This window comes from Apium graveolens, chromosome 9, assembly GCF_009905375.1.
Source record: "Apium graveolens cultivar Ventura chromosome 9, ASM990537v1, whole genome shotgun sequence".
NCBI classification, from domain to species: domain Eukaryota; kingdom Viridiplantae; phylum Streptophyta; class Magnoliopsida; order Apiales; family Apiaceae; genus Apium; species Apium graveolens.
The window spans coordinates 182,453,671-182,480,966 of NC_133655.1; the positions used below are offsets into that span (position 1 = coordinate 182,453,671).

At 38.2% G+C, this 27,296-nt stretch overlaps 1 non-coding gene across 1 annotated transcript; it reads left to right on the forward strand.

Annotated features, from left to right (window-relative positions):
- Positions 1-9,070: 9,070 nt before the first annotated feature.
- LOC141687633 (small nucleolar RNA R71) lies at positions 9,071-9,177 on the forward strand. Its single transcript, XR_012561123.1, has one exon. It is a non-coding gene; the product is annotated as a small nucleolar RNA R71 (small nucleolar RNA).
- The last annotated feature ends 18,119 nt before the right edge of the window (positions 9,178-27,296 follow it).

The window sequence follows — 27,296 nt, forward strand, 5'->3', positions numbered from 1 at the left end:
ATTTTGGATGAACTGTTTAAGTGTTAGCTGCATAAATTCTGAGGACAAGTTCTGATGGAAGTTCTGATGTACCCACATCAGTATTTGTGTGAAGAATACCAGGAATAAACATTCATTTTTTGAGTTAAGAAGCCATATTCTGATGACTTTTAAATTCTGATAATAATCAAGTTCTGATGCTGACGTGGCAGTATTTATTTACTTGGTTTATTTTTGGTCATTACCTCAACGGTCACATTTTTTTGAATATTGGTTTATGTGAGATAATGCAGTAATAATTATTTGTTTAGTGGGAGCAGTTTTTTTTAAAAACTGAACGTGTAAAGTCATAATTGCTTATTTACCGTGCCTATTAACTTTTTCCTTAATTGCTACATATTTGACAGGTATAAAGGTCTGTTCCACTCCTCATTAACTGCTGTAACGTGGTTTGTCTAAGTAAAAGAGATAAAAGATTTTCAAATCTTTTATTCATATTTTTATTCTATTTCACTCTCTCTCTCTTTTCTTATTCTCTCACATTTTCTGACAGTTCACTCTATAGACATTTCAACAAACACCTTTCAGGCAAACAAGTTTCTCACTAATTTCTGATGGCGCCCAAGGATTTAATTGTTGATGGAGCCAAGTTTGTACCAAATAACTATGATGCAATCTTGAACAAGGCTGAAGCTCCATCAGATTTGCACTTTGTGCAAGATTTCTTAGCAAATAGTGAGATTGGGTATGCTTTAACCCAACCTCAAGCCATTTCAAGCCAACAAGTACTGACGTTTTGGAGGACTTGAATTTTTGATGATGGTGGTGCTACTGGTACTCCAAGCATCGTATTTGAAGTAAATGATGTTGAACATGTAGTAACTCCTGGGGCAGTTCGCAAAGCTCTCCACTTACCAGAAGGTTGTACATTCTCAACAGTGGAGGACCCGGTTCTACAGCAGCTTATAGCCAGTTTAGGTTATGAGAAAAGTTTGGGAAAGCTTGGGCAACTGAAAAGAGAAAATGTTAGGAAAGAATGGAGCTTTTTCTTTGATTTCATCACTAAGGCATTCGCCAATAAATGCTCCAACTTTGATGCTATTCCAATCATGAGTCAGCAAATCGGGTATGCTCTTATTCATCAAACTCACTTTGATTTTGCAAGTGTTGTGCTAGGTTTCATAGGGGATAGGATGACAGAGGATAGGAATGTAGTATACTTTGCTAGATTCTGTCAGCTTATATATACTTTTTGTTGTGCTGATGAACCCCAACCTACCACTGATTTAATTCCACCCTTTAAGCTTGCAAAAAGGGCTTTTAATGATTTGTTAAATGCTGACATTAAGAAAAAAGTGGTTAGACCCTTACAAATACCTCAGTTAGTGAAACAGATACTGGTAAATGCTGATCCTCAAACCTACACATCTGTTTACCCTGATGTTCAACCCACATCCCTGCCACCACAACAGCCATCAGAACATACCACATCTACACAAACACCTCAAACTTCTCAACCTCAACCTACTCAACCCTTAATCAGGACATATTTCAAACCATCACAGTCATCTCAATCTCAACCTTCAGCACATCCTGTGAAGCCTTCATCTTCCAAACCCAAGAGGACTAAGACAGTACCTCAGACTCAACAGAAGAGAAGGAAACTTGTTCTGAGAGATGAGTCAGATAATGAGGAACAGGTTCCCATGTCTGAACCTGTTGTAGTAGAAGATGAGAAGATCTCTTCTCAGAAAGACACTGTAACTGGGAGTTCTAGGCCTCTAAAAAGGCTTAGAAAGCTAAATCCTGATGATAAAGCTCCTACAGTGACTCCACCCTTGAAGAAAAAGAAAAAGCAAAGAGCTCATAGGGACACAGTTGAGTCAGTATCAGAAGATGAGGAAGCAGCTAAGGAAGGGGGTCAGGAATCTCTGATCCCAACAGAACCAATTGTTATTGAATTACTTCCTTCAGCACAACCAGAACCTACTCAAGACAGAGTGCCTACTCCTCATGTGTCACCTTTAATTGAACAAGTACATTCTGATGACCCAGGTACAAGTGCTGAGATTGATATTCATAACTTGATTGTGCTTGAGGTTTTGTACTTAGAATCTCCACCAACTCAAATCACTCCACCAACTCAAATCACTCCTCCACCAACACCAATTCTAGATGCTGATTTTAATGAAGATATTCCTTCTACACCAATTCTGAATCTGGATGATGAAAATCAAATTTTAGGTGGGCATCAAGGTTTGGCCGTTGATCAGAACTTAGTTGGAGATCAGCACTTAGAGGATGATGTTGAAGCCTCAATAGCCTCTCATACTATTCTTTTATCAGAGGATGCTGATGATGCTGATTCTATAAGTTCTGATGCTGCTAATGATGAATTTACTAGTGAAGCTGCTGCCAATGTAGATGCTGATGCAGCTGGTCCATCAGGACATGCACCTCAACAAGCTCCAAACAAAGCTGAATTAATCAGGAAGTTTGTTAGAGAAGATGCACCAGTACCTTGGAGTGAAACTCCTAGAGGAAGGGAGTGGACTAAGGAATGGAACAAAGTTGATTTTGTTTCTTCTTCAACCATACTTGCTGATCACTTGACCAAAGCTGATGAGATGCTACTCAATGATGATTTCAAGACACAGCTCAGAGCTACTGCACTAAGTACAAGGCATCTTCAAGGTCAATAATCTGTAACTCAGGCCAAGGTAGACAAGATTCAAGAATCCATAAATCAGCAAGATATGCTTGTCAAGCTGGACAAGAAAAGGTTTTTCAAACCTACCTTTGACAGAGTTGAGTACATTGAAAAAACTCAGGAGAAGCAATAGGCTCAGATTGATGAAATTTTGAAGAATCAAGCTTCTCATCAAAATCAACTTAATGAGATCCAATCCTCAGTGGAATTGCTTCTCTCTCTTCTTTTACCTGCTGATGCCAAAAAGGGGGAGAAAGTAATTAAGTCCAAATGCAAAACTATTAAGACACTGAAGGGAAAGGATGATGAAAAAGATGACCAGGGAAACTCTGGAATGGGTGGAGGTCATGGTCAAGGTAAAGGTTTTTCATCAAGCAAAGCTGGAACTACAAGTCAAAGAACAAGTTCTGATCCTGGGAGAAGAATAAGTTCTGATATTGGTAAAAGGATAAGTTCTGATAAACATCTGGAACTTGATGAGGAAATTTCAAGACAGTTATTTCTGAAAGAAAATCCAGGAATGGACTTTGAGAGTCTAAAGGAAGAAGAAGCCAGACTTAAGTTAGAAAAAGTCAACTCCAAATATGAAGCTTCTGTTATTGAAAAGAAACTTCCTAAGGCTAAAGGCATTGTGATAAAAGAAAGGACAAATCCTGAGGCAACTAAAGCCAAATCACAAGTGGAGATAGATCAAAGGTCCAAGGGAAAAGAAAAAGTTGATGAACCTGTAAAGGTTTATGTGCCATTTGTGGATGAAGAAATATCTGATAAAGATGCTAGTCTTACTCTGATAAAAAGGAAGATTTCTCAAACAACCTCTGACATGGCTCATGTTATTCAGAGTCAAGATATAGTAAGTTCTGATATAACAGTGAAGCAAGCAACCTCTGACATAGCTCAAGTTGGCTTGATATCAGAAGATAAGGAAAGGGAAACCTCTGACATTGCTCATGTTAAACCTTCAAAATTACTCCTACTAGGATTCACCAAAGCTAAACAGACTCAATCTTTGAAGACTGGAACAAGTGGTTTTGAAGTAAGAGTTGTTACAGGAAAAGAAGCCAAAGATAAATCTGGATTGGGTAGTGCTGATGAAAGAAGAATACAGAACACAACCAATGATCCAACTTCTTTAAGTGAACCAGGTGTTGGAGCTACTCCTGAAAGATTGAATCAGCTTGAATCTATATAGATGATTTACCATACATTTTTGAAAGAACACATCTTGTTATATTTTATGACTGATGGAAGGGTATACCATATTAGGCAGAATGCTATACTACTGAAGTATTTTGAGGAACTAGAACATGTTCTATTCTTACTTCAAGTGAAGAACAGATTAACAGATGGTGCTGCAAATTATTTGAAGACTCAAATTAAAAGACAGAAGAAGCTTTACTCTATAAAGTCTGACATCACATACTGTCCAAAGTACAGAGATCACAAAGGTGATATTGTCGAGATGAAGCCTAACTTTGCTAAGATTATAATTACTTTTCTGGGTTATAAGGCTGTGGAATTCAATCTTGAGTCTGACAAGGCATATTTAATCAGACTAGATCAGTGTTAGGGCGAAAACACGCGCTAATATTCACGCAAGTATACGCGTTCGCAAGTAGTATAAGATATAAATCAGATTCGTTCCCACAGAGACTGGTTTAGGTTAAGTTCAATTTATGCACCTATGCAACAATGTATGGTTATCGCTCAATGCTAAGACAAATAACAAATTGGGTTTTTATTAAACTAAGAGATTATACTAAATAACATTAACTAAGAGAATTGAAGTTGAATTACTATATATGACAAACATGAGATTCTAACTTCATTATATACTTCATTCAATAGCCTTCTCGTTCTTAACCTTAACATGTGATGGTGATGACACTAATCAGATAACACGAAACTGATAAACGCCAACTTTCGTTGCACGAGTACCATTCTACCAGACATCCACAAAAGAGATAGAAGCTGAATAGACACCAATTATATTGAGACCCTATATGTCTATAGAATTTGACAACATAATGGTTTAAACACAAGTTATCTATCTTGATTACATAGGGCAAGTAAAACGGTTAGAGTTACCTACGAATCATGCATACACATACATGAACCAATGCTAGCATGGCAAGTTCTAAACCTCTATATTCACTGTCGCTTTAATAGAGATTAACACGCTATCTTATATGTTAGCTACGCACATAAGACGAATAAGCACAACCAATAATAGGATATCATACAATCACCACACACCAAGATATCGAAACAATTAATTATTGAAATCCATAAGTAAATCCGCTAGAATCCCATGACAACGATTAGCCCATAATCGAACTCATCGTCACCATGGGTTCCAATGAAAGCATGGTATAAACAAGGTCTTAATAAACTAAATAATAATCAAAGTACGAATAAACGAGATCTAGGTTCAACAAGAACGAAAACGAGCATCCAAAGGTACAACTAATTCAAAGAATCACAAGTTGAAAACAAGATCTTCTTTTTCGGAGTTGTTCTGTGCTTCTAGGTCTTCTCCTTGGTATCCCAATCTTCCCGGATGATGAAAACCCTTTTTTTTAAGTATATATACGCCCCTAGTGGACCTGGACCCTTAAAATCGTCAAATTCTACTCAAAAAAGGATTTTTTCAGCGAAATCAGCGACCAGCCGCGCCCTGAGCGGGCGCTCAGCTCTGCTGAGCGGGCGCTCAGCTACTGACTGGGAAAAATATTCTGATGAATCTTGTTTTGGCCATAACTTGAGTTCTACTCGTCAGAATTAGGTGATTCAACTGCCCACGCGAAGCTATTGAGATTCTCTACAACTTGACAATAGCCTTGGCTTCCAATTCTGATCACTTTTCATCATATTTCCTTTAAAAGCTCTTTTCTTCATATAACTGATACCTGAAATGCATTAACACAAAAACACATCAAAATACCAACAACTTGAGTCCAAAACACCAATTTAAGCTTGTAATAAAGCATTCCAAGTGGATATAAATCCACTTATCACACCCCCAAACTTGAATCGATGCTTGTCCTCAAGCATAAACATACTCAAAACTACAAAATAAACCTAATGCATGAATGCAACTACGTGAATGCAGCTAAATGATAATGCAATCGATCCCCTCAGAATAACCATAACTAAATGAATAAACCAATGCCTCTAAGAATGCAATAACTTGAAACAAAGTCCAAATAAATCCCACAAACCAACTCAGAAACCAGAAACGTGCGGGTGTGGATGCTTAACAGATATACTCTCGATACTAGATCAATAACCCTAACTTATCTATCATTGAAACAATCACAAGTTTATAAACAGAATAGACAATAAACGCATTATGACTCACAACACCTCCTTTCTACTAGAGTTATACAAGGATTCACACTATTATTGAACACATAGCAAAGATGCTTATTTGACCGTGCAATGAATGAGGTCCCAAAAGACTTATACAATAATACCCATGTAGCGAGCGTTAGGTTAGCGGATCCCAGACTATAAAAGCCTTAGGTCACTAGGCACAAAGTCCCCTAGAACTTAATAACTCGAGTATTAAAGAGCTCACTCTTGATCAATTATGCATAAACACATACTTTTTTTTCTTTCTTTTTTTTCTTTTTTTTCTTTTTTTTCAACAATTTCTGAATGAGTGCGTTTCGCTCCATCTCATTCAACCCTAGACTACTCATAAAAATATGAGCCGGCTACTAGCCATTTGACACCTAGCCTTACAACAACTAGCAATGAAATCCAAGTTTTTCTCCAGATAAAAAGAATCAGTGTTTTTACGTCACTACGAGAATATCACAAATTCTAAATATAACCAAGTGATTAAATCTCAACAACAAACAAGTATGATCATGATCTAGATCAAAAGCAACCCTATAAGACTTTGTGAAAATATTTATTTCTGGCATGCAAATCAATTCATTAAGACTTAAACATCCCTATATTCCTCATCACCACACTCAAATCAACATCAACTTATCCAATATCATAGTTCATCTTAAGGGATCATGCTAAATATGCATGCAAATGCAACTATATGAAATTACATAAAAACAAACAAATATGTCCTAAATGAACAATCATGCAAAAATATGAATGAACTACAACTAAACATGCAATATGAATCTATATGGATCTATATGGACACACACTACTAATCCTTACATTATCACCCCCAAACTTAAAAGTTTCAATGTCCTCATTGAAGGTAATAATAAGGATTTCAGGCATACCTAATTAGCGGGAGAGTCACCCTCGTCGGGTGGAGGATCAGGTGGCCAATCAACCTCGCCACTAGTGTCTCGGAAAATAGTACCGAAAGCGTGTGTCAAATCTTCAGCAAAATGACGGTGAATGTCGTGCATGGCCTCCATACGCCTAATTACTCGCCTGTACTGCTCGTCACCAACACCAGTCCTATCAACTACCTGTTGCATATGAGAAGAACCCTCTATAGTCACTGGAGGATCCGTTCGGCTACCCTCTACATCATCAAAGATATATCCCAACCCCTTGTCAGGGGGTGCACCTAAGAATGAATAACTCAAGTGATTTGGTAGTGGGTTGAGCTCAAGTGTAGGAGCATCTTCAATAGACGACTCGAGACGATCCTGAGAAATTTTCAGCTCTGTTAACCCAAGAAAATCGAATGGCACATCCAACTTCCTCTTCCACAGAGGTGCATTCAAAACCTGAATTTGCTCTACTTTAAAGCACTCCTCTTTAGCTGTGGGTACTTTTATTTCCTTGAACACATTGAAAGTGACCTTCTGATCATGAACCTTCATCGTAAGCTCTCCTTTTTGCACATCGATCATAGTTCGGCCTGTATCCAAGAATGATCTTCCCAAGATAATGGGAATCTTCTTATCTTCCTCGAAATCAAGAATTACAAAGTCAGCAGGGAAGAAGAGTTTATCCACCTTGACCAAGACATCCTCCACTATACCTCGTGGATAAACGATGAAACGGTCAGCTAGTTGCAATGACATGTATGTTGGTTTCGGCTCAGGCAGACCAAGCTTCTTGAAGATAGATAAGGGCATCAGATTGATGCTAGCTCCTAAATCACATAAACACTTGTCGAATGACAAGTTTCCGATGGTGCAAGGAATAGTGAAGCTTCCAGGATCTTTAAGCTTCGGAGGCAACTTCTGTTGCAGCACAGCACTGCATTCCTCCGTTAGAGCAACGGTCTCTAAGTCATCGAGCTTCACTTTCCGAGAGAGAATACCTTTCATAATTCTCACATAGCTAGGCATCTGTTCAAGAGCTTCAGCGAAAGGTATGTTGATATGAAGTTTCTTGAACACCTCCAGAAACTTCTCAAACTGCTTATCCAGCTTTTTCTTCTGCAGCCTTTTAGGAAAAGGAGGTGGAGGATAAATCTGTTTCTCCCCTGTATTACCCTCAGGAGGAGTGTGTTCCATAGTAGTCTTCCTTGGTTCCACCTCTACTTCCTTCTGCACATCTTCTTCAGCCACAACTGCATTTTCTGAATCTTGAGATTTTTCAGGCTCTTCGTCTTGCTGAATTTGGGGGCTTGCGACCTTTCCAGACCTTAAGGTGATGGCGTTCACATGTTCTTCAACTTTTTTCTTTCCTGGATTGGCTTCTATATCACTAGAAAGCGTTCCTGGTGGTCGATTCAATAAGGCATTAACAATTTGCCCTATTTGGTTCTCCAGATTCCGGATAGAAACATCATGGCTTTGGCATATAAGAGCCTGGTTTTTGCACATAAGCCTCAACTCCTCCAATTCAGATTTTTCATTCGAAGATAGACCTGCATCATTAGTTTGTTGTTGAAGTTGGAGTTGTTGTCTTGGTGTAAATTGTTGCTGAAAACCAGGAGGGTTAAATAGCTTATTTGCAAACTGCTGGAATGGCTGTTGCATCGCATTCTGATTGTTGCTCCAGCTGAAGTTAGGATGACTCCAGTTGTCAGGATGATAAGTGTCTGGAACTGGTTGCTGCGATCTCTGAAAGTTGCTCACAAACTGAGCTGAGTCGCTAGATATAGCGCATTGTTCTGTCGCATGCGGACCTGCACACAGCTCACAAACACTAATTATCTGCTTAACACCATAGTTAGCCAGAGAATCGATCTTCATAGACAACGCCTTTAGTTGAGCAGTGATAGTTGTAGCTGTATCCACTTCAAGAACTCCTGCTACCTTGCCCTGTGGATATCTCTGGGTTGGATACTGATATTCATTAGCAGCCATCAGTTCAATTAGATCATAAGCTTCCTTATAGCTCTTTGCCCATAATGCTCCGCCTGATGCTGCATCGAGCATGGGTCTGGACTGTGCTCCCAACCCATTATAAAAACAAGTGATGATCATCCAATCAGGAATTCCATGATGAGGACACTTCCTAAGCATCTCCTTGTAGCGCTCCCAAGCTTCACTTAGCGATTCTCCCGTTTGCTGCGCAAATTGAGTAATAGCATTCCTGAGTGCAGCTGTCTTCGCCATAGGGAAGAATTTAGTAAGAAACTTCTGAGCAAGATCTTCCCAAGTAGTAATCGAACCAGCTGGTAGAGAGTGTAACCAGCTCTTAGCCTTGTCCTTCAGAGAGAATGGGAACAGTCTCAGCTTCACAGCATCTTCAGAAACACCGTTGAACTTGAAGGTATCGCATATTTCAATGAAATCCCTAATGTGTGTATTGGGATCTTCCGTTGGAAAACCCCCAAACTGGACTAAAGTCTATACCCATTGAATTATGCCAGGCTTGATCTCAAAGGTATTAGCTGTGATAGCTGGCCGGACAATACTAGATTGAATGTCATTGATCTTGGGTTGAGAAAAGTCCATCAAGGCTTTCGTTCGTGCTGCTGGATCTCCCATTGTAATGAGTACCTGAAACACAAACAAATAAACCGTGAAAGTAAAAGAATCCGAGTAAGTGAACTTTAACGACCACTGATGACAAGCACATAAACTAAAAATTAACACCGAGTCCCCGGCAGCGGCGCCAAAAACTTGTTAGGGCGAAAACACGCGCTAATATTCACGCAAGTATACGCGTTCGCAAGTAGTATAAGATATAAATCAGATTCGTTCCCACAGAGACTGGTTTAGGTTAAGTTCAATTTATGCACCTATGCAACAATGTATGGTTATCGCTCAATACTAAGACAAATAACAAATTGGGTTTTTATTAAACTAAGAGATTATACTAAATAACATTAACTAAGAGAATTGAAGTTGAATTACTATTATGACAAACATGGGATTCTAACTTCATTATATACTTCATTCAATAGCCTTCTCGTTCTTAACCTTAACATGTGATGGTGATGACACTAATCAGATAACACGAAACTGATAAACGCCAACTTTCGTTGCACGAGTACCATTCTACCAGACATCCACAAAAGAGATAGAAGCTGAATAGGCACCAATTATATTGAGACCCTATATGTCTATAGAATTTGACAACATAATGGTTTAAACACAAGTTATCAATCTTGATTACATAGGACAAGTAAAACGGTTAGAGTTACCTACGAATCATGCATACACATACATGAACCAATGCTAGCATGGCAAGTTCTAAACCTCTATATTCACTGTCGCTTCAATAGAGATTAACACGCTATCTTATATGTTAGCTCGCACATAAGACGAATAAGCACAACCAATACTAGGATATCATACAATCACCACACACCAAGATATCGAAACAATTAATTATTGAAATCCATAAGTAAATCCGCTAGAATCCCATGACAACGATTACCCATAATCGAACTCATCGTCACCATGGGTTCCAATGAAAGCATGGTATAAACAAGGTCTTAATAAACTAAATAATAATCAAAGTACGAATAAACGAGATCTAGGTTCAACAAGAACGAAAACGAGCATCCAAAGTTACAACTAATTCAAAGAATCACAAGTTGAAAACAAGATCTTCTTTTTCGGAGTTGTTCTGTGCTTCTAGGTCTTCTCCTTGGTATCCCAATCTTCCCGGATGATGAAACCCTTTTTTTTAAGTATATATACGCCCCTAGTGGACCTGGACCCTTAAAATCGTCAAATTCTACTCAAAAAAGGCTTTTTCAGCGAAATCAGCGACCAGCCGCGCTCTTAGCGGCCGCTCAGCTCTCCTGAGCGGGCGCTCAGCTACTGACTGGGAAAAATATTCTGATGAATCTTGTTTTGGCCATAACTTGAGTTCTACTCGTCAGAATTAGGCGATTCAACTGCCCACGCGAAGCTATTGAGATTCTCTACAATTTGACAATGGCCTTGGCTTCCAATTCTGATCACTTTTCATCATATTTCCTTTAAAAGCTCTTTTCTTCATATAACTGATACCTGAAATACATTAACACAAAAACACATCAAAATACCAACAACTTGAGTCCAAAACACCAATTTAAGCTTGTAATAAAGCATTTCAAGTGGATATAAAATCCACTTATCAATCAGGACATAAGGAAAGCTAGAATAAATGATCTCAGGGCTGCTATCTTTCAAATTGGTGAAGATACAGTTGAATTGAAGAATGCTAAAAGGAGGATGGTTAATGAACTGTAATATGCTGAGAGATGTTTGTTAAAGAACTATCTCAGAACAACTCCTGATATCAAAAAGATCAGTAATTAAAGCCAAGTCAAAGATCTACAACTGCTTAAATTCTGATGTGTATACAGACTGAAGCTGTTATCAGACCTTAAGGATGGTAAGGCTACAAGGACTATAAGTTGTAGTTATCTAGTCAAATTTTCATGCATTTGTACTTAATATTTTTGACATCATTAAATATCTGTTAAACTTATATATTATGCTAATTTACAAGTTGGGGGAGATTGTTAGATTTATCTGATAATGTCATGACTAATATGATTTGTGTTTAGTTTTCAGATCTTACTTAACAGGACAAATCAGTACTTAACTGGAAATCAGCACTTATACTGAAGTCAGAACTTAAGTTGTCAGAACTTAAGTTATCAGAAGATATTTATCAGGAGATAATATCAGGGTTTAAGGAGACTTTCAGATAAGGAAGGCGACTGATTGAAAGGAAAGAAGATCAAGACAAACACAAGAAGTGATATGCATGAAGAAGGAATTCTATAAAGAATAGAATACTTAGAAGAAAAGATAACTAGTTGATATATTTTAGAAAGCAGAATTACATTCCATATCAATTAGAATTTATCTTGTAACTGTGTAGTATATAAACACAAACATAGGGTTTACACTATATGTGTTATTATAATCGAAGTTATTATTCATTGTAACCGTAGCAGCTCTCGTGATAATTTGTTCATCACTGAGAGAGAACAGTTCCATATTGTAACAGAGTTTATTGTGTTAAATAAAATTTGTTTTCAGTGTTCTTATATTCAATTTGATTGTGATAAACACTGTATTCAACCCCCTTTTACAGTGTGTGAGACCTAACACTATACTGCGTCATGCTCAAACCAACTCCAATATCTGCTCCTGCTTCCTCCTGCTCCTACTGTGATTGACCAGCCTCCTCGCCTAACTAAGATCTCCATGCAGTCATGCTCGACTGAGCTGCCCCAGTAGCTGGCCTCCCACCAGGTAAATGGTCAAAAGTATATCTAAGCCCCTTCAAATCAGGCTTGCCTCCATCCCATTCTTGCATCATAGCTAAAGTGGTGCTGTCAATAGGAGCACTCGGAATTTGGAGCTGCTCGTGTGCTGGCCAATAAACACCAACTGCCACACACAGATTTATCACCACAGACGCATAGGGTATAGAACCCGTAGTACTCCCTCTCAAAAACCTCAGAATACCCTGGTAAATCACCATCCCAAGATCCACATAATCACCCTGAAGAATGCCCCACAACAGTCGTGCACACTCCACAGTCATATCATGCACATGAGAAGATGGCATGATATGAGCACAAATAAACATGTTCCATGCACGGGCAAACCTGTTCATGCTCGAAGCAGGGAACGTAGAATAATTGGTCGTTCCCCCCTTGAACTTCCAGTGAGTATCAGGCATGCACACAGTAGCAACAATCAGATTCAGATCAAAATCCTCCAGTGTCTTATCGTTCCAAGTGTCCTGACCGGGCTTCCTTACGGGCTGCTCTAATACCCTCCTTAACGCATCCGCACTATACTCCACAGTCATCACCCTAACCACCGTGAAGCTATTCTTCCCCGCCTTCGCATTAGCATAGAACTCTCGAACAACACTCCTGGGCACAGCAGCAGGTGCCTCGCAAAAAGCAACCCCGCCCATCTCCAAAATCATCTCCAACAACTTACCATCCTTCCCTGATGGCATAAAACCTCGCTCCTTTGCTATAGGCTTCACCCTCCGAAGTTGAAAACCTCGGCCTCACACCACCTGCCTCGGGAGAAGTTTGTGCATAAGTGTATGTATATATAGGAGGTGAAAAGAGAATTAGATAAGGAATAGAAGTGGGAATTGATTATGGGAATAGTGGGAATAATGGGTTTGATTTAGAGAGGGAAATTTGGATGTGGAAGAGTAAAATTCGGGTAGGAATTGATTTTCAATCAAAGTCCTCGATTTTCTCTTTAATTCCCAGCTTATATTTTTTTCAGAATTCGGGGACCAGTGCGGCCGCGCGTTACCTTAGCGCGGGCGTGCCATGTTTCTGTTGTTTCAGTGCGGCCGCCCCACTAGGCAGCGCGGGCGCGTCGTGTCTCTGGAATTCCAGCGCGGCCGCCCCGCTTCCTTAGTGCGGGCGCACCGTGCTACTGTAGTTGGCCCCCATTTTTTTCATTTTTTGTATTTTTATCTTTTCTTCTTACTTCCTCTACCTACTAATGTACAACAAACTTGGTTTGCCTTCCAAGAAGCGCTTGCTTTACGCCGTTAGCTTGACGTAGAAACTCGAGATCAAACGGACAATAAAACACTAACCACCTCACGGTTTGCCGTGTCACCATAGTAATACTTCAACCTCTGACCATTTACCTTGAATGCTTGGCCGAGATCATTCTAAAAAAACACCATCGCTACATATGAAAACACATTTTTGACAATAAACGGTCCTGACGACCTTGACTTCAACTTTTCAGGAAAAAGACGGAGACGAGAATTGAACAAAAGAACTTGTTGCCCGACATAAATTATTTGAGCACTAGACCCCTATTGTGCCACCTCTTGTTTTATCCTTATACATTTTTTTATTTTCATAAGCTTGAAGCGAAACTCATCGAGTTCATTCAATTGAAGCATCCTCTTCATTCCAGCTGCATCCAAATAATGATTCAACTTCTTCAAAGCCCAATACGCTTTATGCTCTACCTCCACTGGCAAATGACACCCCTTACCATAAACCAACCGAAACGACTACATTCCCAATGGAGTCTTGTATGCTTTTCTATACGCCTAAACAGCTTCGTCAAGTTTCAAACACCACTCTTTTCTCGATAGACACACAACCTTCTCTAAAATGCGTTTGATCTCTCTGTTAGATACCTAAGCTTGACCATTCGTCTAAGGATGATAAGCCGTAGCAATGCGATGATTCACATTATACCTTTGTGTTAGTCCCTTAACAATATAACAAGAATTACAGAAGGGGGGTTGAATGGAATTCTTGAAACTTTTTCTTGATTAACAATGTTCTAACTCGAATATATATAGGTGTGAATTGATTAGCACAATGCGGAATAGTTACTTAAATGAATCAAAACACAAGTAATTAAAAACAAGAGTTTTTAAAAACTTTCTGGTGGATTTGAATGATTCCACCAGAGATATATAATATATATCGAGAGAACTCTGTGTGCAAAAAGCTCACAACTGCTTACAAATATTGAACAACTAAGAATGCAGAGAAATGCTAAGAATTCTACTTACAAATGTTTCTCTGCTTGTATCTCAGATTTTTCCTTAGTTGCTGCTTCTTGGTTTATATATCACCAAGATTACAAAGTAATGAGACAGGATAATAAAACAAAAACTATCTAGTCTATTACAATGCTACTTCATTACTCTATTCCAGCATCTTTGAATATCTTCATAATAGCATGGAAATGGCAATGCTTCTTTGTTCTCAAAAACCCAATTGAATAGGCTACCACAATCCATTTGCATACACTCGACGCATGTGACTGTGTTGTCACTATCAACAGATATTTGAATTCTTTATCCGTCGGGTTTATGATCATCCTTTGAGTTGTTGGTCATCCGTCGAGTTATTGATCATCCGTCGGGTTGTTGATCATCCGTCGAATTCATTGTTGTTTATCCGTCGGGTAGCAATCAGGCACTAGGCTTCATTTCATTTATGTAGAATTACAAGACATCATCTATGTACAATTAATCAACCTATTCTGCATATCTAGCTAAAGTCAACATGACTTAAGTACTACTATAAATTCTAAATAATGTGTATGCAGAAATGTGCTACAGACTTATTGTTACATAAGCTACTCACTCGATGGATAATAATTCATCATCCGTCTGGACTAAAATGAGTTATCCGTCGGGACTATAAACCTTATCCGTCGAGTGCTACATATTTTCACTAAGTAAAATCTACCAAGGTGTTTTGTTCATAAAATCATCAAGTACACAACATATACACAACAATCTCCCTGAATTTATGTCTACTGGAATTGTAGCCATAAATTAAAAGATACTTGATGATAACAAAACACCCTAAAAATACAACTTTTAAAAGACAGTAGATAATACTGAAAAGTGTTTCCATTAACAAAATGTACAAAGTTTTGCTCACAGTCATTTTCAAGATGCTCCTCTAGCCTGAGCAAATTTATCTAGTTCCTTGAAGGTCTGGATCTCTTTCCAAGCTTTCTGTTATTTTCCTCAATCTGATTTTGGAGCTGCCTGTGGAATTCCAGTTCATCAGATTCTTGCATTTACAAAAGAGTCTAATTGCCGGAGATACTCAATTGGTCTTATAATCTGAAAAATCTTCTCACTCCTTTGTCATCCATGAACTCCATCAGCCAGTAGGGCCTTAGATGCACTCTTATCCCTGTGTAAGGGATGATTAGAGTCTTTGAGAGTGCATCTTTAGCTCTAACACTCTGTTGTGAATATGTTGTGCACTTGATGATTACCTAAACAAAACATCTAAGTAGATTTTACTTAGTGAAATAATGTAGCACTCGACGGATAAGAATTATAGTCCCGACGGATAACTCAGTTTGAGTACCGACGGATGAGTAATTTATTATCCATCGAGTGAGTAGCTTATATAATGATAAGTTTGTAGCACAGTGTTGTATGCACCTTTGTATAGAATCTGTAGTAGCATATAAGTCATGTTGACATTAACTAGATATGCAGAATAGGTTGATTAACTGTATATAAGCAATGTCTTGTAATTCTGTATAAGTGAAATGAAGTCAAGTGCCAAAATAGCTATCAACGGATGCTTAACAAAGCTTCGACGGATGATCAAATGACTTTCAACGGATGTTCAAAATAGCAGTCGACGGATGATCAAGTAAGTCATCGACGGATGATCTGAAAGTCGATGGATGATAATATCAAGATTCAAACATCAGTTGAACAGTGAAAGCTGACACACAGCCGTCGAGATTGGATACAAACACTGTGGAAGCCTATTAACTGGGTCATAGAGGACGAAAAGCAGCAAAGATCAAGACTGTTAGATTTTATATTTATTCAGTTCTTTTGACTTTGTAATCTTGGTAATATATATAAACCAAGAGAGTAGCAAATAAAATAACTAAGAAAACTAAGTGAGCTTAGAAACAAACACAGAGAAATCTTTGTAAGCACTATCTTTAGCATTTCCTGTGTTCTTAGTTGTTCTATCTTATAAAAGCAGCTGTGAGCATTTCTGCACACAGAGTTCTCTCGATATATTAATATATATCTCTGGTGGAATTGTTTAAATCCACCAGAAAGTTTTTAAAGACTCTTGTTTTTAATTACTCTTGTTTTGATTCATTAAAGTTTATATTCCGCATTGTGCTAATCAAAACAGATTTATCTATAATCGAGTTGAACATTTTTATTTCAAGAAAAAGATAAAGAATTCCATTCAACCCCCCATTCTGTAATTCTTGCTATATTGTTAAGGGACTAACACACTCCTTAGCTCTTCAATCTTCTTCAGTACCAATCTTCTTGCAGTAATATTGAACCCAAAGTTCTTCTTGAAGGATGAATAAACCTTAATCAGTACAACTTGGCTTTCTTGAAGGATCCTGTGAAGTGGCAACTGAATTTCCTTTCCTCCTTTGTACTTGAACACTAACCTTTCAGGTAGGTTTCTGTATGCATCAATTCCTCTCACTTCATCTAGTTCATCTAGATAGAGGTTTAGATCAGAAAATTCTTTGATGTCACACAAGTACATGTAATCTCCCTTATTGTCTTTAGATTGAGCTTTGACTAGAGATTTGAATTTGAGAGGTGACAGCTTCACTTTCTTGACTGCTCTTGACTTTGTTCTCTTTGGCTTGTTAAGGATTGTTAAATAGAAGTCAGGAATTGGTATGTTCTCCCATTCTACTGGTTCATCCTTAGGCACAATAGGTTCACCATGGATATTCCTGTAAGGATCCACCACCTTGATATCTTCAAATACCACAGAGGATTTTGATGCTTGAGTTGTAGTTGGAGTGGATTCCTTGGGAAACTGATTCTCCAATTCCTTATCAACAATTTCCAGTTTCCTTTTAGTTCTTTTAGCCAATTCCTTGATTCTTGGAGATTTCTTCTGTTGTTCAACTTGCTTCTTTGATTCAATAACTTCAGATGGCTGAGCAGGAATTTGTTGTGATGAATTTACAGCATGTAGCTTGGCCAAGATACCAATTTGCTCTTTCTTTTGTTTAGTCTTTTTAGCATCTAGAGCAGCTTGCTTCTTTTCCTGCTTCAATCTAGACTTTTCTTCTCTCTTTGCTTGGGCAAATTGAGGATGTCCAGCCACCACACAAATATCTTTCCCATTCCTGAAAATTTTAGCAATTCTCCTTTTAGAAGCTGAATCAGCTGGATCTTTGTAGAAAGCAATTGACCTTGACAGAAGCTTCTTTTCATCAGGCTTAGGTGTCTCATACACAGTATCCAAAGGGTTCTTCAATGATGATTTTGAATAGTTTACCCTTGGTTTCAGAATTGTTTCAGCCTTTGGAGATTTGATGCAAGATGACTGTCCCCTTTCCAGATAGTTCATGCTCATCTCATTCACACTAATTTGCTTGACTTGAGAGTGATGGATGGCTGACTTTACTGTCTCCTTGACTAGTTCAAACTTCTTTTGTATATCCTCATCAATTTTCTCCCAGTTGACTAAACTCAACTTCTCTTTATCAGCTGCTCTTATGTTGGCTGCTGCTGTATTGATCAGATCTATACTATATGTAACTGGTGGCTTTAAGATAGTAATTGAAGGCACAATTACTTTACTGATTTGAATTTGAAGCTTCTCCCCCTCACTTGGTCCTTTCTCCCCCTTTTTGTTATCACCAAGTTGATTAGAGGAGGGGGTTTGGGCAGCCACCAATTTTTGAAGTAAATCTGTCTGTTGGGCTTGATGAAGATGAATGGCTGTTAAAGATGCTTCCATGGCTGACATTCTTGTATCCAATGCATCTATCTTTGTTGCAAGATCAAAATTTTTTCTTAATTGCCTCTTGATATCAAGCATTGTAGCTTCTGGAAGCTTAGAGTCCATTTTATCTAAAATGGCCTTCTTCATCTCCTCAATATCACCCTTGATGGCGTTTACATCCCTAGCATGTTGGAAGCCCTGAATTTGTTAAAGTTGTAGAGAGGCTAAATGTGCCTGAAGGAGCTTCTTGGTGCTGGCATTTGAAGTGGTTTGAAGAACAGTATTTTTCTGGTTGATTAGTTGGATCAGGGTTGTCTTGAAGTAGTGCTCATCACAGTGCTTTGAAAATTCCCATGATGGCATACATGATCTTGAACTTGAACCTACTTCTCCCCCTATGTCCATTGCTCCATCTTCACTATCCCCACTTTCATCACCAAAGAAATCAGCCGAGCCACCAGTCTCATAATCCATATCAGCAGCTGTAGAGGGAAAAGCTGTGATGGCATCCTTAGCTCTTATCATAGACTGTGTGGTATGCATCAGATTGAGCATCCTTTCTGCATTGTCATTGCCCTGTTCAGCTAGAAGTTGATAAGCTGGAATAGGGTGAGTAAATGCCTCAGCATCAAGGGAGGTGGAATCTATAACAGCTTTAGGTTGCTGAGATAATCCCTCCCTGTCTGCATCCTAGACATTCATTAACTCACTAGCAATGACATCCATCCTTATAGCTCCAGTACCTGCATTTCTCTCGATTTCTCTCTTTTGTTGCATCAGGGTCTCACCCTGGCTCCCCACCCTCACACCCCAACCTTCACCTACTAAGATAGGACTCCTCTCACTTTCTTTTGCCAATCCTAAAGAAATGGATTGCATAGTTTCACTCATTTCCTCTCCTTTTTCCTGGGAGCAACCCAGACTCTCACTCAAAACACTCTTCTCTCTCAATCATAATAGTGACTGTACAACCACTAGATCTTCCGCACTTGAAATAAATGAAGTTTGAGGTTGTGCAGATATACTCGACGGATGAGTGATATCCATCGGGTGAGTGGTTTTGCTATCCGACGGATAACTGCTGTTAAGCTTATCCGTCAGGATACAATCACTACTCGACGGATGAGCAATATCCGTCGAGAGAGTAGAAATGAATGAACTAGGAAGAGAAACTATTGTGGACTCTGTGCTGATTGAAGATATTTTGGGCACAGATGATTCAACAGTTCCTGAAAGAATTGGAAAGTGAGCCAACAAATCATCTAAAAGATGATGCTCACTTGCACTAGATTTTGGCTTCCCCAACAGAGTTAAAGAAGGGGAATCAGGAATTGATGTGTTTATCATATCCACATCCAAAGAATTTGTTGGTGAGTTTGGTGTTTGAGGTACTTCTATTACTAGAGATTTTGGCTGTGATTCCACATTTATTGGAGCCACATCAAACTGAATTTGTGAAGGTGCAGTGACTGTGTCTTTATCACCAGTTTGCACAGTGTGTGTACCCTTTGCATCCCCAAGGGTTTTAGATTTCTTCTTTCTGGCATAAGTTTGGGGTGAGTTTGTGTCCCTAACCTTCTTGGCCTGTGCTCTTGGTTGAGAGCTTTGTTCAATAACTATATCCTTTTGGGAGGATGCAGCTAGAAATGAGCTTTTATCCTTTTTAAGCACTGCAGTTTGTTGGGAAACTGCAGTGTGGCTAGGCTGGGAACCACTCAACTTTCCATCCTTATCCTTAGGGTTTCTTTTATGTTCACCCCTTCCCTCACCTATCTTACCCACCTGCACACTCCCCTCTTTGTTTTTGGTGGATTTTGCAACTGGCATCTTTTGAGAGATACCAGAGGGGGCTTTCTTTGATTTGGATTTTGAAATATTTGCAAGTTTGGTAGCTTGGGTAGGCAACTGTTGGGTCATTGACACAGTTGCCATAGCCACACTAGAACTCAAAGAAATTAGTGAGGTTGGAATAGTGGTAGGAATAGATGAACTTACCTCACTTACCTGAGGTGCTTCCATTACAGGGAAATAGAACAATGGCACATCCTTGTGATGATTGGCCCTGTTCAAATCTGCAATGAGCCTTCTCTCTTGAACCCAACAATCTAATTTGTTGTTTGGGTTCTCAACCACAATCTCTTCACAGAGGTGGTTAGCTAACATCATAAAGAATCTAGCATTACACATTCTTACCTCTTTTATTTAACTCTCCTAATTTATAGGCCAACTCAAACAAAACAAGGTCACTGAAATTATAGAATTTATCTGTAACTAGCATATAGAGCATGTTAAGCATGGATATATTGACTGAATCAAAATTACTGATTTTTCCTAAAAAGACCTTTGTCACTACATCACACATAAAACTCCATTCTTTCCTAAGACCCGTTCTCCTAATGTCACTTAACTTAGAAGTAGAAAGAGCATAGTTCATGGAACTAAGCATATTGATTATATCAGTGTCAGTGTGTGGTGAGGTCACAGTGTTATCAGGAATCTTGAAACATGCTTTTATAACATCACTATTGATACAGAACTCTTTACCTTTAATGGTGAGTGTGATTGTCTTATCTATTGAGTTGTATGTAGCAGTGGTCCACATCTCTTCTACAACTTCACAAAAGATTGTGGGTGATTCCAGCATGGCATAGCTAAGCTTGCAATTCTTCACAAAGTACATCATCTTGTGATAGTCACCAGATTGCTGAATACCCTTGTTTACTGATGCAGTGAAATTGTTCTTCTCATAAATGAACCCAGTTTGAGACATAATCTTTACAACATGTGCCACTGTTAGAGAATAAGAGCTTGAAGAGAAAGAGAGTAAGTGCTTTGAGAGAGAATGCAGTTTGAGCAGTTGAATTGAGAATGATAAAAGAAAAGTGATTGAAATGAAATAAGCTTTTATACTATCTCAAAAATAACTGTTAAAAATAATAAAGTAAAATAATGTAACCAATAGAAATTATCTAAAATAGCCGTTTAAAAATAAACTGTAAAAATTCCACCCATTATCCGTCATGTTATGCTTACAAACTGTAAGTATACTCGATGGATAATGTTCAGGAAATTAATGGCTAAGATTAAGATAATTCAACGGATGAGGATAAACTGTTATCCGTCGAGTCATAAAAATATTCCAGAAAAATAATTGATTTTTGATCAAACTCGATGGATAAAGATCATCCGTCGAGATGAAATTTTGACTTAGCCAAAATTTCATCCTAGACTGAAAAATCAATTAAATTTATGGCTGCATTTCAACTTGCAAATTAACTCATATAGATTTAAGAATAATTAAGCATACCTAACTCACTTACCAACCTTGAAAAGGTGGATTCATCCAGTGATTTGAGATATCTACAAGCTGCTTCTCACTTGGAACAAAATGTAGTTCCACAGTACCATTCATTACATGTTCCCTTATGAAGTGGTGCTTGATGTCTATATGCTTTGTCCTTGAATGTTGTACTGGATTTTCAGTGATGGAAATTTTGCTTTTTACTGAACCAGGACACAAGCTTGTTTCCTAGAAATTGACAGGTTCCTGTTGTTCCTTTTCTATCAATTCTACAACCTACATAATCTGCATCTGAATAACCAGTTAGATCAAAACCAGAATCTCTAGGGTACCAAATGTCAAGTTTTGGTGTCCCCTTGAGATATCTGAAAATTCTCTTAATAGCTATCAAGTGAGATTCTCTAGGATCAGCCTGAAACCTAGCACATAAACATGTAGCAAATATTATATCTGGCCTACTAGTTGTTAAGTACAGAAGTGAGCCAACCATGCCCCTATAACTTGAAATATCCACAAACTTTTCAGTAGTGTTTAATTCAAGCTTAGTTGTAGTGGCCATGGAAGTTTTTGCAGATGTGCAATCCATTCGATCAAACTTCTTTAGAAGATCAAAAATGTATTTAGTTTGACTAATGAATATTCCATCACTAACTTGCTTAACTTGTAAACCAAGAAAGTAAGTTAGTTCTCCCATCATACTCATTTCATACTTACTTTGCATCAATTTGGCAAACTTTTTGCAAAGTTTCTCATCTATAGAGCCAAAAATAATATCATCTACATAAATTTGAACAAGTATACTAGAGCCATTAACATTTCTAAAGAATAAAGTTTTATCTACAGTACCTCTTGTGAAATAATTTTCCAAAAGGAACTTTGATAAAGTGTCATACCAGGTTCTAGGTGCTTGCTTCAATCCATAGAGTGCTTTTAAAAGATAATAGACATGTTCTGGAAAATTTGGATCTTTAAAACCAGGAGGTTGACTGATATAGACTTCCTCCTCCAAATCTCCATTCAGAAAGGCACTCTTGACATCCATTTGATAGACCTTGAAATTGGCATTGGCTGCATAGGCTAAGAAGATTCTGATGGCTTCAAGTCTTGCAACAGGAGCAAATGTTTCATGAAAATCTATTCCTTCTTGTTGACAATAACCCTTAACAACCAATCTAGCTTTGTTCCTGACTACTATGCCATTTTCGCCCATCTTGTTTCTAAATACCCATTTGGTGTCTATTGGATTCTTTCCTTTAGGCTTGGGCACCAGCTTCCATACATTATTCCTTTCAAATTGGTTTAGCTCCCCCTGCATAGCTAAAATCCAATCAGGATCCAACAAAGTTTCTTCTACCTTCTTTGGTTCTTCCTTGAAAAGAAAGCTGCTATATAGACATTCTTCTTGAGTTGCTCTCCTTGTTTGAACTCTAGAAGATACATCACCAATTATGAGCTCAAAAGGGTGATCTTTTATCCATTTTCTTTGTTGAGGTAGATTAGCTCTAGATGAAGAGGCCTCATTGTTGTCTCGATGTGTGATTGAGTTTTGATTGTTAGAAACTCCCCCTGAGTTTGTCGATCTTTGATTCGAGAAAGGGCAACATCTATAGGTGATCTATCTTGATTTCCAGCTTCTCTCGATAACCTGATGGATGGTGAATTTTGAGTACCGACGGATGAAGCTGGTTGTCTCCCAACGGATAAAGCAGATTTCGTCTCGACGAATGAAGCATTTTGTAACTCGACAAATGTTGAGTTTTGTGCTTCATTGGCAGTAGATTTTTCTGCATTATCCTCTGATGTCGTTTCTTGATCACTTTCATCATCACTGTCATCACTAACCATCTTCACATTGTCAAATTTGAGGTTCTCATGGTAATCTCCATCTTGCAGTCCTTCAATCTTTTTATCATCAAACACAACATGTATTGATTCCACAACAATGTTGGTTCTTAGATTGTAGACTCTATATGCTTTACCAACAACATATCCAACAAAAATTCCTTCATCTGCTTTAACATCAAACTTTCCATTTTGATCAGTTTGATTTCTTAGAATATAGCAATTGCAACCAAAGACATGAAGAAAATTTAGAGTGGCTTCTTATTCTTGAACAATTGATAGGGAGTCATGCATCTTGCTTGATTAACCAGGGAAATATTTTGAGTGTAACATGTAGTATTTACAGCTTCAGTCCAGAAATATGTTGGCAGTTTAGATTCTTCAAGCATTGTCCTTGCAGCTTCAATAAGTGATCTGTTCTTCCTTTCCACTACTCCATTCTGTTGTGGAGTTCTTGCTGCTGAAAACTCATGCGGAATCCCATTTTCCTCATAAAATGCTCTCATGATAGAATTCTTGAACTCAATTCACTTGTCACTCCTGATTCTTCTAACCTTGAAATCAGGATGATTATTGACTTGCCTTATGTGATTGATGATGATTTCACTAGCCTCATCTTTAGACTTTAGGAAATATTTCCAAGAGAACTTTGAGAAATCATCTACAATTACTAGGCAGAATCTTTTCCTTGAGATGGACAACACATTGACTGGTCCAAACAAATCCATGTGTAGCAGTTGAAAAGGTTCTTCAATTGTTGAATCAAGTTTCTTCCTGAATGATGCTTTAATCTGCTTCCCTTTTTGGCAGGCATCACACAATCCATCCTTAGAAAACTCCACTAGAGGTATGCCTCTAAATAGTTCTTTCTTTACTAGCTCATTCATGGTCTTGAAGTTTAAATGGGATAGCTTTTTGTGCCATAGCCAACTTTCATCCTGACTTGCTTTACTGAGAAGACAAGTAACAGATTCTGCATTAGATGAGTTGAAATCAGCTAGGTACACATTTCATTTTCTCACACCAGTGAGAACCACTTTGTTGCTTCTTTTATTAGTCACAACACAGGCTTCTGAGTTGAAGGTTACTGAGTTGCCTTTATCACAAAGCTGGCTGATACTCAACATATTGTGTTTCAGACCATCCACTAAGGCAACCTCCTCAATGATGACATTTTCCTTTGAAATCAAGCCATATCCCACAGTATAACCCTTGCTGTCATCTCCAAAAGTAATACTTGGGCCAACTCTCTCCTTAAAATCTGTGAGCAGGGTAGAATCACCAGTCATGTGTCTTGAACAACCACTATCCAAGTACCAAAGATTCTTTCTGTTTCCCTGCACACATCAAAACCAAATCAAGTTGATTTTGGTACCCAAGTTTCCTTGGGTCCTGCCTTGTTAGCTTTCTTTTTCTGTTTTTTAGGCTTTATCTCATTTGACTTGGGGATATCAGATTCATCCTTGGTCATTTGAGTTGGGCCCTTAAAACCATTCATTGCAATAGACTTATCATGCATATTATAATCAACAGGGAATGGCATGTTATTAGTAAACATATTATTCCAGTAAGGCATGTTAAATGGCATTTGTGGCATACTAAATGCAGCATAATAAAATTTAGGTGCAAATGGCATATTAGCAAACTGTGCATTCATATTCTGTGTAGACATAACATTCATAGGTATGGGAGGCATGGCATTCATGTTAGGAAAGTGAGGTGGCACAGACATGGAAGTAAGCATGGCAGATTTGCAATTAATAAACAGATGATTTACACTGCCACACTTGACACAGATTTTTCTAGGAGCATATTTATCAGGTATGTAGTTATTGTGTTTGTTAATCCTTACTTTACCATTTCTATTATTTTTCTTTTTAGCCTCTGTTTTCACCTCAATCTTCTCAAGTCTGTCATTTAACTATTTGACAGTCATGTGACCAACATTAGCCTTTTTCCCTTTCTTAACTTGACTCGATTCTCCTAAAACAAAGTTCTTGGAAACAGATCCATACTTTTCATTTAACTTAACAAGTTTGACTTTACTGATAGGCTTGCTTACAGACGATGGGTGAGGATTTTCATCAGTCGACGGACAACACTTTTTGTTATTCGACGGATGATCCTCATCATCCGTCGAGTCTACATCTGTTAGCACTCCATCCACCAAATTTGGTTCTAGTTTCTCTTTGTTCTTTTTCCAGGCTGCATCACAGAAAGACTCAATTCCTTGAACTTTGGTGATTTGGGCATGGACATCCCTAGATGTTTTATATGCCTTAATCACCTCTTGTTCACGCTCAAGCTGCTTCTTCAAAATTTCTTCTTTCTTCAAGGATTCAGTTAATTCCTCCTTGGAAATCTTACATTCAATTCTTAATTTTTCAAAATCAATGAATTGAGACTCTAGCACATTATTTATCTCACTCAAAAAAAAATTATTTTCCTTGATTTTAGCATTTTCTTTAGTAAGAGACTTAAGTGTAACACGTAAATGATATAACACTGTAGACATGTCATTTATAGAATCATTACACTCAGCTCTAGATAAATGTGCAAGGTTTGTAGTAATTACCTGATTACTTGAAGAACTTGTTTCTGTTTCATTAGACTTGGCCATTAGGGCTAGATTGACATAGCTGGCATCTTCATCTTCATTCAGACCATCTGCTGCCCAGTCATTTTCTTGTGTAATGAAAGCCCTTTCCTTTTGTTTGAGCAATTCAAAGTATTTTTGCTTATAATCCACAGGCTCAAACTTTTTCTTCCTGGAATCTGACTTTCTACACTCACTGGCAAAATGCCCTGCCAAGCCACATTTGAAACATTTGAATTTTGATTTATCCACCATGTTTCTATTTGGCTTGGCTGCTCCAAAGTTCTTTTTGAACTTGAGCTTGGCAAATCTTCTGGAAAGAAATGCTAAATGTTCATCAATGTCTTTCATGTCATCTTGGCTCAAAGAATCTTCACTTTCTACTGCAAGCCCCTTGCCCTTGCTTTCACAGACCCTTGAAGTTGACTCAACAGCTTCCATCTTCATCTCCTTTTCTTTCTCTAACTCAACAACTAGTGCAATGGACCCTCCTTTCTTCTTTCCTCTCTCCATCCTCTCATCTTGCTCTATTTCAAGCTCATATGTTTTTAGGATGCCATACAGTCTCTCCAAAGTAAACTCCTTATAATCTTGAGAGTTTCTCAATGAGACTATCATTGGTTTCCATTCCTTTGGAAGAGATCTAAGGAATTTCAGATTGGAGTCTTTTGTCTGATAGACCCTTCCATGCAGCTTTAGAGCATTTAGCAGTTTTTGAAACCTACTAAAAATGTCAGTGAGAGACTCACTTTCTTCATTATGAAAATGCTCATATTGCTGAATCAGTAGCTGCATCTTGTTTTCTCTAACTTGCTCAGTGCCATCACGGATGATCTGTATTGTATCCCAAACATCCTTAGCAGTTTTGTAGTTGATAATGTTGTCAAACATATCACCATCAACTCCATTAAACAGAATATTCATGGCCTTTTTATCCTTCCTGACTTGTTCAATGTCAGGATCAGACCATTCATGCCTTGGCTGGGGGACAGATGGCTCATTTCCAGTTGCAGCTCTCATTGCCACATGAGGGCCTCTTTCTATGCAATCCACATAGGCCTCATCTTGAGAAAGTAAATGAAGATGAATCTTTACCTTCCAATGATGGTAATTATCTTTATCCAGAAAAGGAATCTTAACTCCAACATCCTTCTTGTTCATCTTGCTGTATTGTTTTGATCTTTAAACTCTTTGTAAGTTAAGAGCTTGCTCTGATACCAATTGTTAGTCCCTTAACAATATAACAAGAATTACAGAAGGGGGGTTGAATGGAATTCTTGAAACTTTTTCTTGATTAACAATG